We start from the raw sequence: 15470 nt of genomic DNA on the forward strand, positions 1-15470 counted from the left end.
ACTAAAATGCTCGGGTGCTGGTTGCTTGAACCTAGCAATTCCTAATACTCAAGTAATGACCGCAATGTCACACAATATTGGGAATACCGGGGAATCAACCAAGTGCCGTCACGATTCAGCACTTTTGCATAGAAAACCCCTTTGATAAAACATTTACTGAGCTATAATTTCTGTGATCATCCACCTTCCTGTGATGAATTACTGTACAATTTTTCTATAATATTTACAATCTATCCCCCATTATATGGCACGAAGCAAGGAAGAGGAAGTAAAAATCTCATACCAAAAGGGAGGGACAGGGAGGTTGCCGGTAGGGTGGTTCCTTGAAGTTGCACTGACACATTAATGTTTTCACACTTCCAGTCAGTGAAAGAGTAAGAAGCGATCTCTACACTTAAGAAAAGTCATAAAAGTAAGTAGTTTAGATATTTAGGTATATATATGTCATGAAATGATTTCTAGTACATATTTCTCTAGGTTTAGATTGTATTTAACTTTATCTTAAATAAAGGTAGGAAAAATATTCGTGCTAGAAATAGAAAGTGAAACTTCCAGTCAGACAGCAATTTGCACTAGGAAGAACATGAACTTTACATGTTTTATGTTGAAGAACAAAGAGGCATTTTAAATGCAATTCTTTTAATACCTGTTCACCTAATGTAATAATGTAAGTCTTTGTATGCAGTGGCTGGAGTCAGTTGGGCTTACTTTATTTAGAGGAGTTGTCCCATGATTATTATATTTCATCTAGGTAGCTCTTCATGAAAATCCTCAAGTTTATGCAAACCAAATTTCAATTCCCATGGAGCCCATGTGTAGGGTCTAGCAGACATGTTTCGGACTGCATCAGTCCTTACTCATGGCAATAAGTAAGGAACGACACAAAATCCACATAGCCATGAGTTAGAACTTATGTGTTCCAAAACATGTCAGCTGGACCCTACACATGGGCTCCATATGGATTTATAATACTTATAAAATAAATTAGATGTTTTTATGAAGAGCTTTAAGTTTGCTGTTATCCTGTCTTGGGGCTTCCATGCACAGGAGGAACTCTGTCATCAAGGTTGGTGAGCTGAAAATTGTTTTGTCTAGATATTGCTGTTACATACTTTTGTGTTCTTTTAATTTCTTGTAGTAAAGTTTACCTAATGATTCCGATGCCGATTGACAAAAGCTGGAAAGGGAAAGCGGAAACCTTTATATGGGTTTTCTGGGAGTTCATGAAATTAAAAGCAGGAAATATATGTTTGAGAGTACTTGGCACTTCAAATGTGTATAACATACAAAAGTTGTGGTAATATTGCAGCGCCCCCACTGCCGAGGGGTACCCGGTACCGGGCCTCTGGGTCTCTGCTCTGGGGTTGTCACGGTGGCTAGACCCGGTCCGTGACCCTGCTGAGGGGCGCCCAATGAAAGGTGTGGATGGTGGTGGTAGTGCGGTGCAGTGCTGGTCACAGTAAATAACGAGGACACCAGGTTGCAGTCTCTTTACCTCTTTACTGAAGGCTTCAGGATCCTTAGTCCGGAATACGGTTAACCAGGCTGCGCAAGTCCGGCCGGTCCGATGGCACCTCCAGAGTTCCCTTTGCAGGTGGAAATCTGTGCCTACCTTCTAGCGCTTGTGTGTTGCGGTCCTCCCCTGCTGTGCTCACGGGATAGTCCCCACAACTGTTGTGTCTGTTTCTCGTGTTCCCTCACAACTCGATTCTGATGTTCTTCCACGTCCCCCCAGATCTTATGGTTGGGACGCACCCGTATGACGGGGAGGCTCGGAGCTCTTCCGGGACTCTAGCGTCGCCCCACTCCTGTTGTTACCCCCCCTGTGTCTTCCTAGGTCAATTGGGTGAGACAGCCCACCTATAACTGACTGTCCTGCCGTAGGTTTGAAGTTTGGCCTGGAGCTCTATACTTCCTCGGCGTTCCGGCCACCGGTTACGCGCCTCAGTAGGATGTTGCCTCGTCTTACAGCACGACTCCTACTGGTATTCTCCTTGTTGCGTTGATCTCGTTTCTCACTCAGCACAATAAACCTCGCTTCTTGTCCTTTTTTGGGGTACCGCCGCTATATCGTGCAGGCGCGGTCCCGTAGCGTTCTCTCTGGTTGCTAGGCCTCTGTCAGGATCCCACCCCTGACAGGGACCCCTCTGAATCTTCCCCCTACAACACCCTCTGCCACAAGGTGTTGCCTGGTTCCAACCCAGTCAGCTTTCTCATCTAACTTCCTATCCAACCCCCAGTTTTACCAGACTGTGAGGAGTGGCCTAATGCATAGTGCCCTTAGCTCCCCCTGGAGGCCAGACTGTGAAATGTATTGGTGTCTGTGATACCTGGTCAGAAGAACTCTTTCAGTGCCATCAGACGTACCATAGCCCCCCTTAGTGGCGGAGCAACAGTACTGCAACGACCAGGACTCTGGGGCGCTGCAATATCGTATATAAAGATCAGTGTAAAGCAGTGTGATTAATAAAATCATCCTCTAGACAAAAGTGCATAATGTTCATGGGCTAGTTAATGGAAACTGATTGTAAGAAGATCTGTTCCTAAATATGTTCCTATATTTTAATTTCCTGTTTTGTATGTATGTGCTAATGTAAGTGTGGTGGACTATACTGTCACATTCCTACCCCTGAAGTCACCAATCGCATTGTGTGAAAAACTGTTTGCCCCCTTCCTATTCTTATGCTCTGGGAGAGAGAGCAAAATAATTCCTATTAATTTTCAATGGTTGGGGTGAATTTGATAGGCCTTCTGCCACGTCCCAGTCGCTCAGGAAAGAAATACATACTAACGATTGTGGATTCTGCCACCTGGTACCCTGATGCAGTAGCTCTCCGAGGAATAGATGCAAAGAGGGTATTCTGATCATTAGTTGAGATATTAAGGCGGGTGGGTTTTCCCAAGGAGGTTGTCAGATCAGGGAATGCAATTCATGGGTGAGCTATTGGGTACCCTGTAGAGCCGGTCTGGGGTCCGACCAGTGTTCACCTCTGCATGCTACCCACAGACGAAAGGACTCTGTGAGCAGTTCAATGGGGCCCTAAAATGGTTGATCTTTGACTATTTAGAGATGGAGGGGTGGGACTGGGAACAAGCTATGCCACAGTTCCTGTTTGCCTACAGAGAGGTGCCGCAGGCTTCTACCGTTTTTTTCCCATTTTACCTCTTATACAGCAGGCAGCCTCAGGGCCTGCTAGACTTGGTGCGAGAACACTGGGAAGAGAGGTCCGATTCCAGAGGGTACCAGTGCTCCGCTATGTGAGGCAGTTGCAAGAGAGTATACAACACCTTGTTCAGCTTGCACAGGTACACTTAGGGGAGGTACAAGGGCAACAGAAACCCACTATGATAGGGGCACCCAGCCCCAAGAGTTCACTGTGGGCCAGTAAGTGCTGGTACTAACTTTCATCTGCCATGACAAGTTGCAGGCCAACTGGGAGGGTCCCTACACTGTAATCGACAAAAAGAGGGCAGTCATCTGTCAGGTAGTGTTCAACCCCCACCATACCAAACCAAGAGGATTCATATTAACCAAGACCCGGGCAAAGTGCAGCCCGCAGCCGAGAAAGCTGTGGGGCTGAAAACAGTGGCCCACGGCCAGCACCATGCCCGCTGTCTACCGTATTTTTCGGACTATAAGAGGCACTTTTTTCCTCCAAAAATGTGGAGGAAAATGAGGGGGGTCTCATAGTCCGGATGTACCGGCTTTGGAGTTAGCTGCAGCCGCCGGCTCCAGCCTCCTGTGACCCGCTGCTCCGCAGGTGCCGCTCCCCCTCCTACCCACCACAGTCAAAGCTAAAGAAAAAGTAATATTCACTGCATTCCATGCCCAAGGGCAGGGAGGGCAATGAATATTCATTTCTCTTTAATAGCGTTTTGGTATAATTAGCCTCCAACCCCGATCCTGGTATGCATGGCCCCAACCTTATGATTGGCCCCCACCCCCACCCTGGTATGCATGACCCTATCAGAAAGCATTTAAAAAAATCTAAACCATTACACTTACCTTCCCGACGCTCCCTCGCAGCATCTTGTTCCAATGCCAGCAGCTGCTTTATGCTTGTAAGCAGCGCATGCCAGGGACGTCATGTACTACTAACAAGCAGAGCACAGCTGCAGGAATACTCACTGCTCTGCACGCCGGGACTGTGCGTGCAGAGAGCAGTGAGTATTCATTGCTTTTCTGTATTGCGCACAGTGTCAGCCGGAGCCTTCCTGCAGCTGCCGCCGGTCACGTGTGCCCCTACTTAAGAGAAATGAATATTCACCTCTCTCCATGCCCAGAGTCCCGATCCCGGTGTGCAGAGCAGTGAGTATTTAGGCAGCTGTGCTCTGCTTGTGAGCAGCGCATGACGTCCCTGCCATGCGCTGCTTACAAGCATAAAACAGCTGCTGGCATTGGAACAAGATGCTGCGAGGGAGTGCCAGGACTATAAGTGTAATGGATTGTTTTTTTTATGTTTTCTTATGGGGGGGGGGGTGGAGGCCAATTACAAGGATGGGGCCATGCATACCAGGACAGGGATGGGGGCCAATTATACCAGAATAGGGATGGGGCCATGAATACTAGGAGGAGATGGGGGTCCAGCATACAAGTATAAGGATGGGGGGCATGCATACTAGCACAAGATGAGGGGGCCCTGCATACTAGGACGAGATAGGGCCCTGCATACCAGGATAGGGATGGGGCCATGCATACTAGGACGAGATGGTGGCTCTGCATACCAGGATAAAGATGGGGGCCATGCATATTAGGACAAGATGGTGGCCCTGCATACCAGGATAAGGATGAGGACCATGCATACTAGGATGAGATAAGGGCCCTGCATACCAGGATAGGGATGGAGCCATGCATACTAGGATGAGATGGAGGCCCTGCAAACCAGGATAGGGATGGGGCCATGCATACTAGGATAGTTATGAGTGGGCCATGCACACCAGGATAGACATGAGGAGGCCATTCATAGCAGGATAGGGATAAGGGGGCCATGCACACCAGGATAGGGATGATTAGGCCATGCATACCAGGATAGGAATGATGAAACCATGCATACCAAGATAGGGATGAGGGGGCCATCTGTATCAGGATGGGGATGAGGGGCCATGTGTATCAAGATGGGGATGAGGGGACCATATATACCAGGACAGGGGATATTAGGTACAGAATTGACCACATTTTTTGCTTCCATTTTTTTCTCTCCTAATTTCCTCCTCTAGGTGTGTCTTATGATCTGAAAAATACAGTATATCCACGCTGACTGCATTAGTGGAGGAGGGGCCTCTGGCCACTTCCTCCACCAATCAGCGTGTGAAACAGCTGATGCGATGACGTAATTTCATCGCATCAGCTGTGTACTGCAGAGAGTCAGCACACGGGAGACACCTAGACAAGAGCAGAAGCAGAGAGTTGGTGAATGGGACCGAGGTGAGTATGTGTTTGTTTTTTTGTGTTTTTTAGTTATTTATGTATATGGAATGTTGTTTGGCTTCACATGGGGAAGCTATGTGGGTCTTACTGTGGAAATCAGCAAGCTATGGGTGTCTTACTGTGGACATGGGGAGGCTATGGGGGTCTTACTGTGGACATGGGGAGGCTGTGTGGGCCTCATATGCAGGACATGGACAGGCTGAGTGGGCCTCATGTACTGGACATGGGGAGGCTGTGTTGTCCTCATGTACTGGACATGGGGAGGCTGTGTGGGGCTCATGCTGGACATGAGGAGGTTGCGTGGGGCTCATGCTGGACATGGGGAGGCTGTGTGGGGCTCATATGCTGTACGTAGGGGGCTGTGTGGGGCTCATGCAGTATATAGTGAGGCTGTGTGGGGCTCATGCTGGACATGTGGAGGCTTGAGGGCCTCATATGCTGGACATGGGGAGGTTGTGTGGGCCTCATATGCTGGACATCGGGAGGCTGTGTGGGCCTCATATACTGGACATGGGGAGGCTGTATGGGGTTCATGTGCTGGACATGGAGAGGCTGTGTGGGCCTCATGCTGGACATGGGGAGGCTTGTGGGCCTCATGCTGGACATGGGGAGGCTGTGTTGGCCTCAAATGCTAGACACGGGGAGGCTGTGTGGGCCTCATAAACTGGACATGTGGAGGCTGTATGAGGTTCATGTGCTGGACATGGAGAGGCTGTGTGGGCCTCATGCTGGACATGGAGAGGCTGGGTGGGCTTCATATGCTGGACATGGGGACGTTGTGTGGGCCTCATATGCTGGACATGGGGAGGCTTGTGGGCCTCATATGCTGGACATCGGGAGGCTATTTTGGCCTCATATGCTGGACATGGGGAGGCTGTGGGGGCCTCATATGCTAGACTTGGTGAGGCTATGTGGGCCTCATATGCTGGCCATGGGGAGGCTGTGTGGGCCTCATACAATATATAGAAGAGGCTGTATTTGGGTTCAAATGGTATATAGGGTAATGTTGGCATATTTAATTCTGCTCAATATTGAGTGATAATTAATATTAATTATAATTATTATATTAATAATTATATGTTGATATTAATATTGAGCTTAATTCATTTCAGCCTATTGGTTCGGCCCTCCACAACAGTCACGGTCTCTCATGTGGCTCCTCGGGAAAATTAATTGCCCACCCCTGTATTAACCAATTAAAAGCGTGCCAGGCCAGAGATACATGTGCTGTAGCTACAGTGGGGGAAATAAGTATTTGATCCCTTGTTGATTCTGTAAGTTTGCCCACTGACAAAGAAATGAACAGTCTATAATTTTCAGGGTAGGTTAATTTTAACATTGAGAGATAGAATATCGAAAATAAAATCCAGAAAATCACATTGTATAAATTATACAGCTCTGGCAAAAATTAAGAGACCACCACATCAAAACCCTGTCATGGGCAGCCTAATCTCCAGACCTGAACCCCATTGAAAACCTCTGGAATGAAATCAAGAGGATGATGGATAGTCTCAAGCCATCAAAGAAGAACTGCTTAAATTTTTGCGCCAGAAGCAGTGTGAAAGACTGGTGGAAAGCATGCCAAGACGCATGAAAGCTGTGATTAAAAATCATGGTTATTCCACAAAATATTGATTTCTGAACTCTTCCCGAGTTAAAACATTAGTATTGTTGTCTTTAAATTATTATGAACTTGTTTTCTTTGCATTATTTGAGATCTGAAAACTATGGGTCTTATTTTTTAATTTTGACCTTTTCTCCTTTTCAGAAAAAAAATACAAAATGTATTGCTTGGAAATTCAGAGACAGGTTGTCAGAAGTTTATAGAATAAAAGAACAATTTACATTTATAAGAGAAAAATCAGACAAACTGACAATCCTACAGTGGTCTCTTAGTTTTTGCCAGAGCTGTATAAATGTATTTGCATTTTGCAGTGAGAAATAAGTGTTTGATCCCTCTGGCAAACAAGACTTAATACTTGGTGGCAAACCCCTTGTTGGCAAGCACAGCAGACAGACTTTTTTTGTAGTTGATGATGAGGTTTGCTCACGTCAGGAGGAATTTTGGTCCACTACTCTTTGCAGATCATCTCTAAATCATTAAGATTTTGAGGCTGTGGCTTGGCAACTCAGAGCTTCAACTCCCTCCATAAGGTGTCTATGGGATTAATGTCTGGAGACTGGCTAGGCCACTCCATGACATTTATGTGCTTCCTTTTGAGCCACTCCTTTGTTGCCTTGGCTGTATGTGTTGGGTCATTGTCTTGCTGGAAGACCTTCCACGACCCATTTTTAATGTCCTGGTGGAGGGAAGGAGGTTGTCACTCAGGATTTTACGGTATATGGCTCTATCCATTCTCCCATTGATGTGGTGAAGTAGTCCTTTGTCCTTAGTAGAGAAACACCCCCAAAACATAATATTTCCACCTCCATGCTTGACAGTGGGGATGGTGTTCTTTGGGTCATAGGCAGCATTTCGCTTCCTCCAAACACGGCGAGTTGAGTTAATGCCAAATACCTCAATTTTTGTCGTATCTTAACACAGCACCTTCTTCCAATCACTCACAGAATCATCCAGGTGTTCATTGGCAAGCTTCAGACAGGCCTGCACATGTGCCCTTCTTGAGCAGGGGACCTTGCGGGCACATTCTTGGTGACTGTGGTCCCAGCTGCCTTGAGATCATCAACAAGTTCCCCTGTGTAGTTTTAGACTGATCTCTCACCTTCCTCATGATCAAGGATACCCCATGAGGTGAGATTTTGCATGGTGCCCCAGATCGATGTCGATTGACAGTCATTTTGTATCTCTTCCATTTTCTTACTATTCAATTAACAATTGTCTCCTTCTTATCCAGCGTCTTGCTTATGGTTTTGTAGCCCATCTGTTGTGAATTTGGATTCTGGGCTCCCCCGGTGGCTACTGGTGGAATTGAACTGGTGTCTTCATCTTCTCTGTTCACCTGTTCCCATCAAGATGTGGGAGTCGCTATATAACCTTGCTGCTCTGTTAGTTGCTTGCCGGTCAACAATGTTATCAGAAGCCTCTCTGTGCTTGTTCCTGCTCCTAGACAACTACTAGATAAGTTGGACTCTTGTCCATGTTTGTTTTTGCATTTTGTTCCAGTTCACAGCTGTAGTTTCGTTACTGTGTCTGGAAAGCTCTTGTGAACGGGAATTGCCACTCTGGTGTTATGAGTTAATGCCAGAGTTTTAAAGTAATTTCTGGATGGTATTTTTGATAGGGTTTTCAGCTGACCATGAAAGTGTCCTTTCTGTCTTCTGCTATGTAGTAAGTGGACCTCAAATTTGCTAAACCTATTTTCATACTACGTTTGTTATTTCATCTCAACTCACCGCCAATACATGTGGGGGGCCTCTGTCTCCTTTCGGGGTATTTCTCTAGAGGTGAGCTAGGACTAATATTTTCTTCTGCTAGCTTTATTTAGTCCTCCGGCTGGGCTGGGCATCTAGAATCAACGTAGGCATGCTACCCGGCCACTGCTAGTTGTGCGTTAGGTTTAGTTCATGGTCAGCTCAGTTCCCATCTTCCAAGAGCTAGTTCCTATATATGCTTATGCTATGTTCTCTTGCCATTGAGATCATGACAGTGGCCGGTCAAACTGTCATGATCTCAATGGCAAGAGAACATAGCATAAGCATATATAGGAACTAGCTCTTGGAAGATGGGAACTGAGCTGACCATGAACTAAACCTAACGCACAACTAGCAGTGGCCGGGTAGCATGCCTACGTTGATTCTAGATGCCCAGCCCAGCCGGAGGACTAAATAAAGCTAGCAGAAGAAAATATTAGTCCTAGCTCACCTCTAGAGAAATACCCCGAAAGGAGACAGAGGCCCCCCACATGTATTGGCGGTGAGTTGAGATGAAATAACAAACGTAGTATGAAAATAGGTTTAGCAAATTTGAGGTCCACTTACTACATAGCAGAAGACAGAAAGGACACTTTCATGGTCAGCTGAAAACCCTATCAAAAATACCATCCAGAAATTACTTTAAAACTCTGGCATTAACTCATAACACCAGAGTGGCAATTCCCGTTCACAAGAGCTTTCCAGACACAGTAACGAAACTACAGCTGTGAACTGGAACAAAATGCAAAAACAAACATGGACAAGAGTCCAACTTATCTAGTAGTTGTCTAGGAGCAGGAACAAGCACAGAGAGGCTTCTGATAACATTGTTGACCGGCAAGCAACTAACAGAGCAGCAAGGTTATATAGCGACTCCCACATCTTGATGGGAACAGGTGAACAGAGAAGATGAAGACACCAGTTCAATTCCACCAGTAGCCACCGGGGGAGCCCAGAATCCAAATTCACAACAGTAATTTATCCAAAGGGTCGTTTATTTAATCTGTCTGTGCCTGAACATGCTGCTATGCGAGAATATATAAAGGAGTCCTTGGAAAAGGGACATATTCGTCCATCGTCATCTCCCTTAGGAGCCGGTTTTTTCTTTGTGTCAAAAAAAGACGGCTCTTTGAGACCATGTATTGATTATCGGCTTTTGAATAAAATCACTGTTAAATATCAATACCCATTGCCGTTGCTGACTGATTTGTTTGCTCGCATAAAGGGGGCCAAGTGGTTCTCTAAGATTGACCTTCGTGGGGCGTATAATTTGGTGCGAATCAGGCAGGGGGATGAGTGGAAAACCGCATTTAATACGCCCGAGGGCCACTTTGAGTATTTAGTGATGCCTTTTGGTCTTTCTAATGCTCCGTCAGTTTTCCAGTCCTTTATGCATGATATTTTTCGCGATTATTTGGATAAATTTATGATTGTGTATCTGGATGATATTCTGATTTTTTCGGATGACTGGGACTCTCATGTCCAGCAAGTCAGGAGGGTTTTTCAGGTTTTGCGGTCTAATTCTTTGTGTGTGAAGGGTTCTAAGTGTGTTTTTGGGGTACAGAGGATTTCCTTTTTGGGATATATTTTTTCCCCCTCTTCCATTGAAATGGATCCTGTCAAGGTTCAAGCTATTTGTGATTGGACGCAGCCCTCTTCTCTTAAGAGTCTTCAGAAATTTTTGGGCTTTGCTAACTTTTATCGTCGATTTATTGCTGGTTTTTCGGATATTGCTAAGCCATTGACCGATTTGACTAAGAAGGGTGCTGATGTTGCTGATTGGTCCCCTGATGCTGTGGAGGCCTTTCGGGAGCTTAAGCGCCGTTTCTCCAGACCTGCGGCGGGCCTTGCAGGAGTTTCAGGCGGAGAGACCTGATCGTTGCCCACCTGATAAACTGTTTGTTCCTGATGATTGGACCAGTAGAGTCATCTCTGAGGTTCATTCTTCTGCGTTGGCAGGTCATCCTGGCATTTTTGGTACCAGGGATTTGGTGGCAAGGTCCTTCTGGTGGCCTTCCCTGTCACGAGATGTGCGAGGCTTTGTGCAGTCTTGTGACGTTTGTGCTCGGGCCAAGCCTTGTTGTTCTCGGGCTAGTGGATTATTGTTGCCCTTGCCTATTCCTAAGAGGCCTTGGACGCACATCTCGATGGATTTTATTTCAGATCTGCCTGTTTCTCAGAAGATGTCTGTCATCTGGGTGGTGTGTGACCGTTTTTCTAAGATGGTCCATTTGGTTCCTCTGCCCAAGTTACCTTCTTCTTCCGAGTTGGTTCCTCTGTTTTTTCAAAATGTTGTTCGTTTGCATGGTATTCCTGAGAATATCGTCTCTGACAGAGGGACCCAATTCGTGTCTAGATTTTGGCGGGCATTCTGTGCTAGGATGGGCATAGAGTTATCTTTTTCGTCCGCTTTCCATCCTCAGACGAATGGCCAGACCGAGCGGATTAATCAGACCCTGGAGACATATCTGAGGTGTTTTGTGTCTGCTGACCAGGATGATTGGGTTGCTTTTTTGCCATTGGCGGAGTTCGCTCTCAATAATCGGGCCAGCTCTGCCACTTTGGTGTCCCCGTTTTTCTGTAATTCGGGGTTTCATCCTCGATTTTCCTCTGGTCAGGTGGAATCTTCGGATTGTCCTGGAGTGGATGCTGTGGTGGAGAGATTGCATCAGATCTGGGGGCAGGTGGTGGACAATTTGAGGTTGTCCCAGGAGAAGACTCAGCTTTTTGCCAACCGCCACCGTCGTGTTGGTCCTCGGCTTTCTGTTGGGGATTTGGTGTGGTTGTCTTCTCGTTTTGTCCCTATGAGGGTCTCTTCTCCTAAGTTTAAGCCTCGGTTTATCGGCCCGTATAAGATATTGGAGATTCTTAACCCTGTTTCCTTCCGTTTGGACCTCCCTGCATCCTTTTCTATTCATAACGTTTTTCATCGGTCATTATTGCGCAGGTATGAGGTACCGGTTGTGCCTTCCGTTGAGCCTCCTGCTCCGGTGTTGGTTGAGGGTGAGTTGGAGTACGTTGTGGAGAAAATCTTGGACTCTCGTGTTTCCAGACGGAGACTCCAGTATCTGGTCAAGTGGAAGGGATACGGCCAGGAGGATAATTCTTGGGTGAATGCATCTGATGTTCATGCCTCCGATCTGGTTCGTGCCTTTCATAGGGCCCATCCTGATCGCCCTGGTGGTTCTGGTGAGGGTTCGGTGCCCCCTCCTTGAGGGGGGGGTACTGTTGTGAATTTGGATTCTGGGCTCCCCCGGTGGCTACTGGTGGAATTGAACTGGTGTCTTCATCTTCTCTGTTCACCTGTTCCCATCAAGATGTGGGAGTCGCTATATAACCTTGCTGCTCTGTTAGTTGCTTGCCGGTCAACAATGTTATCAGAAGCCTCTCTGTGCTTGTTCCTGCTCCTAGACAACTACTAGATAAGTTGGACTCTTGTCCATGTTTGTTTTTGCATTTTGTTCCAGTTCACAGCTGTAGTTTCGTTACTGTGTCTGGAAAGCTCTTGTGAACGGGAATTGCCACTCTGGTGTTATGAGTTAATGCCAGAGTTTTAAAGTAATTTCTGGATGGTATTTTTGATAGGGTTTTCAGCTGACCATGAAAGTGTCCTTTCTGTCTTCTGCTATGTAGTAAGTGGACCTCAAATTTGCTAAACCTATTTTCATACTACGTTTGTTATTTCATCTCAACTCACCGCCAATACATGTGGGGGGCCTCTGTCTCCTTTCGGGGTATTTCTCTAGAGGTGAGCTAGGACTAATATTTTCTTCTGCTAGCTTTATTTAGTCCTCCGGCTGGGCTGGGCATCTAGAATCAACGTAGGCATGCTACCCGGCCACTGCTAGTTGTGCGTTAGGTTTAGTTCATGGTCAGCTCAGTTCCCATCTTCCAAGAGCTAGTTCCTATATATGCTTATGCTATGTTCTCTTGCCATTGAGATCATGACACCCATCCCTGCTTTGTGCAAGTCTATGATCTTGTCCCTGACATCCTTATAAAGCTCTTTGGTCTTGCCCATGTTGTAGAGGTTAGAGTCGGACTTATTAATTGAGTCTTTTAGAAAGATGACTATGTAAGACAGCTATCTTTAATGCAGGTGTGATGGTGGGATATGGTATGTGAATACCATTTTATTTGTATTAATATTTTACTGATTATCATGGTGTTCTCTTGTAGGAGGAGTTTTCTGCTAATTGATGAATGGCTGTGGTTGCCATCTGATATCAGCCCCCACAGTACTGTATTGTTGTCTTCTCACATGGTCAGTGAATAATCCTGTTTGCTAATATGCTAATGACATATTGAACTAGCTTGTTGAAACAATGAGCTGCTGTGACCTTCCCCCTCCTGACCTGTGAATGAGGAGGGGGACTTTTAAAATATCAGGGAGGTGAGACACAGATCAGATCCTGTGTGGAATGATTATGTGTTCACAGCACCTCAGAGACAAAGAAGAGTATATGGACTATGTTATCCCCTGTCTGCTGGATTGTTGGACTTTTATCCTGTTACTGAACTGCATTCGGCTTCTGGACTATCTTATCCTTTGTGTGGTGGATCGTATATGGACCTTTCATATTTTTGCCTAAATAAAGGTTTTGGTCTTCTTTATGGATCGCCCCCAGGCGCAGGGCAGTGGGGTACTCGGTACTGGGTCCCTCGGTCTCGGTTCTGGGGATGTCACGGTGGCCCTGCTAAGGGGCACCCAATTAAAGGTGTAGTTTGTCAAGTGTTCGTGACGCCACCTGTGGTGTTCGTTCAGGGTGACCGACGCTGCTAGGGGTCCGCTAGGGTGATGGAATGGCAGCTAGATGATATACCTTCCCACAGGTGAAGTATGTCCCCAGGGCTTCCCTTGATGAGTAGGTGGTAATGGTGGATGTTGTAAGGCGCGATGAATAACGAGGACACAAAAGTTGCAGTCTCTTTACCTTTTACTGAAGACTTCAGCGTTCACAGTCCAGAGTACTGTTCACAGGGCTGGCTAAGTCCTGCCGGTCCGAAGGCACATCCAGAGTTCCCTTTGCAGGTGGAAATCAGTAGCCTTCCTACTAGCATCTGTGTGTTGTAGTACCTCCCTGCTGAGCACCACGGGATAGTCCTCACAACTGTCATGTATGTGTCTGTTTCTTTCTCTCCGTCCCCCAGATGGTATGGATAGGACGACCCGTATGACGGGGTAGGCCTGGAGCTATTTTATAGGGACCCTAGTGACGCCCCTCTCCCACAATTTGCCTCCGTTGTCTTAATTAGGTTAAAGATTGGGCAGCCAACTTGGAATTAACTGTCCTGCCGTTGTTTGAAGTAATGCGTAGAGCCTATTACTCCCGGCGCAACTCCGTAACGTTCTATCTCTTGCTATGTCTCTGTCAGGATCCTACCCCTGACAGGGACCCCTGTCTGCAGCTCAGATGTTCCTCTTTCTCTCCCTGTCTGCCTGACAGGTCTTCTCTGGGTCTCACCCAGGCAGCTTTCTGACTAACTTCCTATCCAACCCCCAGTTTTACCCCAGTGTGAGGAGTGGCCTAATAGATAGAACCCTTTGCTCCCCCTGGTGGTTGGAGAGTGAAGTGTAGTGTGTGACTGTGATACCTGGTCAGGTGAACTCTTTTAGTACCATCAGACGTACCATCACTCCCCCTGGTGGGAGAGCGACATTACTGCAACGACCAGGACTCTGGGGCGCTGCATTTACTATACTCTATCTCTGTTGAATGTGTGATACCGGAGAAGGACCCCGTGACAGCAGGTAATGAGTTGATTAGGAGTGTCTAACTGGTCTGTAGAAGCCAGAGCTCTTAATGGTTGGTAGGGGATCAAATTCTCATTTCTCACTGCAAAAAGCAAATTAATTTATATAATTTATTCAATGTTATTTTCTGGATTTTATTTTTGATATTCTATCTCTCAATGTTAAAATTAACCTATCCTTAAAATTATAGACTGTTCATGCCTTTGTCAGTGGGAAAACTTACAAAATCAACAAGGGATCAAATACTTATTTCCCCCACTGTAGCTACAGCACATGTATCTCTGGCCTGGCACACTTTTAATTGGTTAATACATGGGGTGGGCAATTAATTTTCCCGAGGAGCCACATGAGAGACCGTGACTGTTGTGGAGGGCTGAACCAATAGGCTGAAATGAATTAAGCTCAATATTATCAAATACTTATTTCCCTCACTGTATATGTTGTCCCCCTCCTGATGCCTCAGAATCCAATCTCCTCCCAGACATTTTACAGAACTGAAGAAAAGGAATGGGTGAAGTAAGTCCCCTTAGGGGATTACCTCACCCCTGGCCAATCTAGTCAACTACGGGGGTTATTAGACCAGCATCGTGGCTTTTTCTCTAACCAGCCTGGCCGAACCACTTTTACTGAGCATCGAGTGGACACTGGGACAGTAATGCCAATTCGACAGCTGCTGTACTGAGTGGCACCCGAGGGTCAACAGATGATTTGGAAGGAAGTGAATGAAATGTTAGAGTTGGGAGTGGTAGTTCCCTCGTGCAGTCCCTGGAAGGCTAGCGCAGTCCTTGCCCTGAAAAAGGACCAGAGCACTAGGCTCTGCGTGGACTAATGGAGGCTGAATGAGATAACCATCACCAGTGCCTATCCCATGCCCCGAAAAGATGATCTGTTAGTCCAGCAATATTTGTGTCTACC

The 15470-nt window shown here is 46.5% G+C and overlaps 1 protein-coding gene across 1 annotated transcript in view; it reads left to right on the plus strand.

Annotated features, from left to right (window-relative positions):
- The first annotated feature begins 335 nt into the window (after positions 1-335).
- LOC143784164 (caspase-8-like) overlaps positions 336-15470 on the plus strand; it is a 138906-nt gene continuing 123771 nt past the window's right edge. Inside the window, exon 1 of the mRNA XM_077272048.1 lies at positions 336-412. The gene's annotated coding sequence lies outside the window, so the exon portion shown is untranslated. The remainder of the gene's footprint in view (positions 413-15470) is intronic.

The sequence above is a fragment of the Ranitomeya variabilis genome, chromosome 7, assembly GCF_051348905.1.
Source record: "Ranitomeya variabilis isolate aRanVar5 chromosome 7, aRanVar5.hap1, whole genome shotgun sequence".
Lineage (NCBI taxonomy): Eukaryota > Metazoa > Chordata > Amphibia > Anura > Dendrobatidae > Ranitomeya > Ranitomeya variabilis.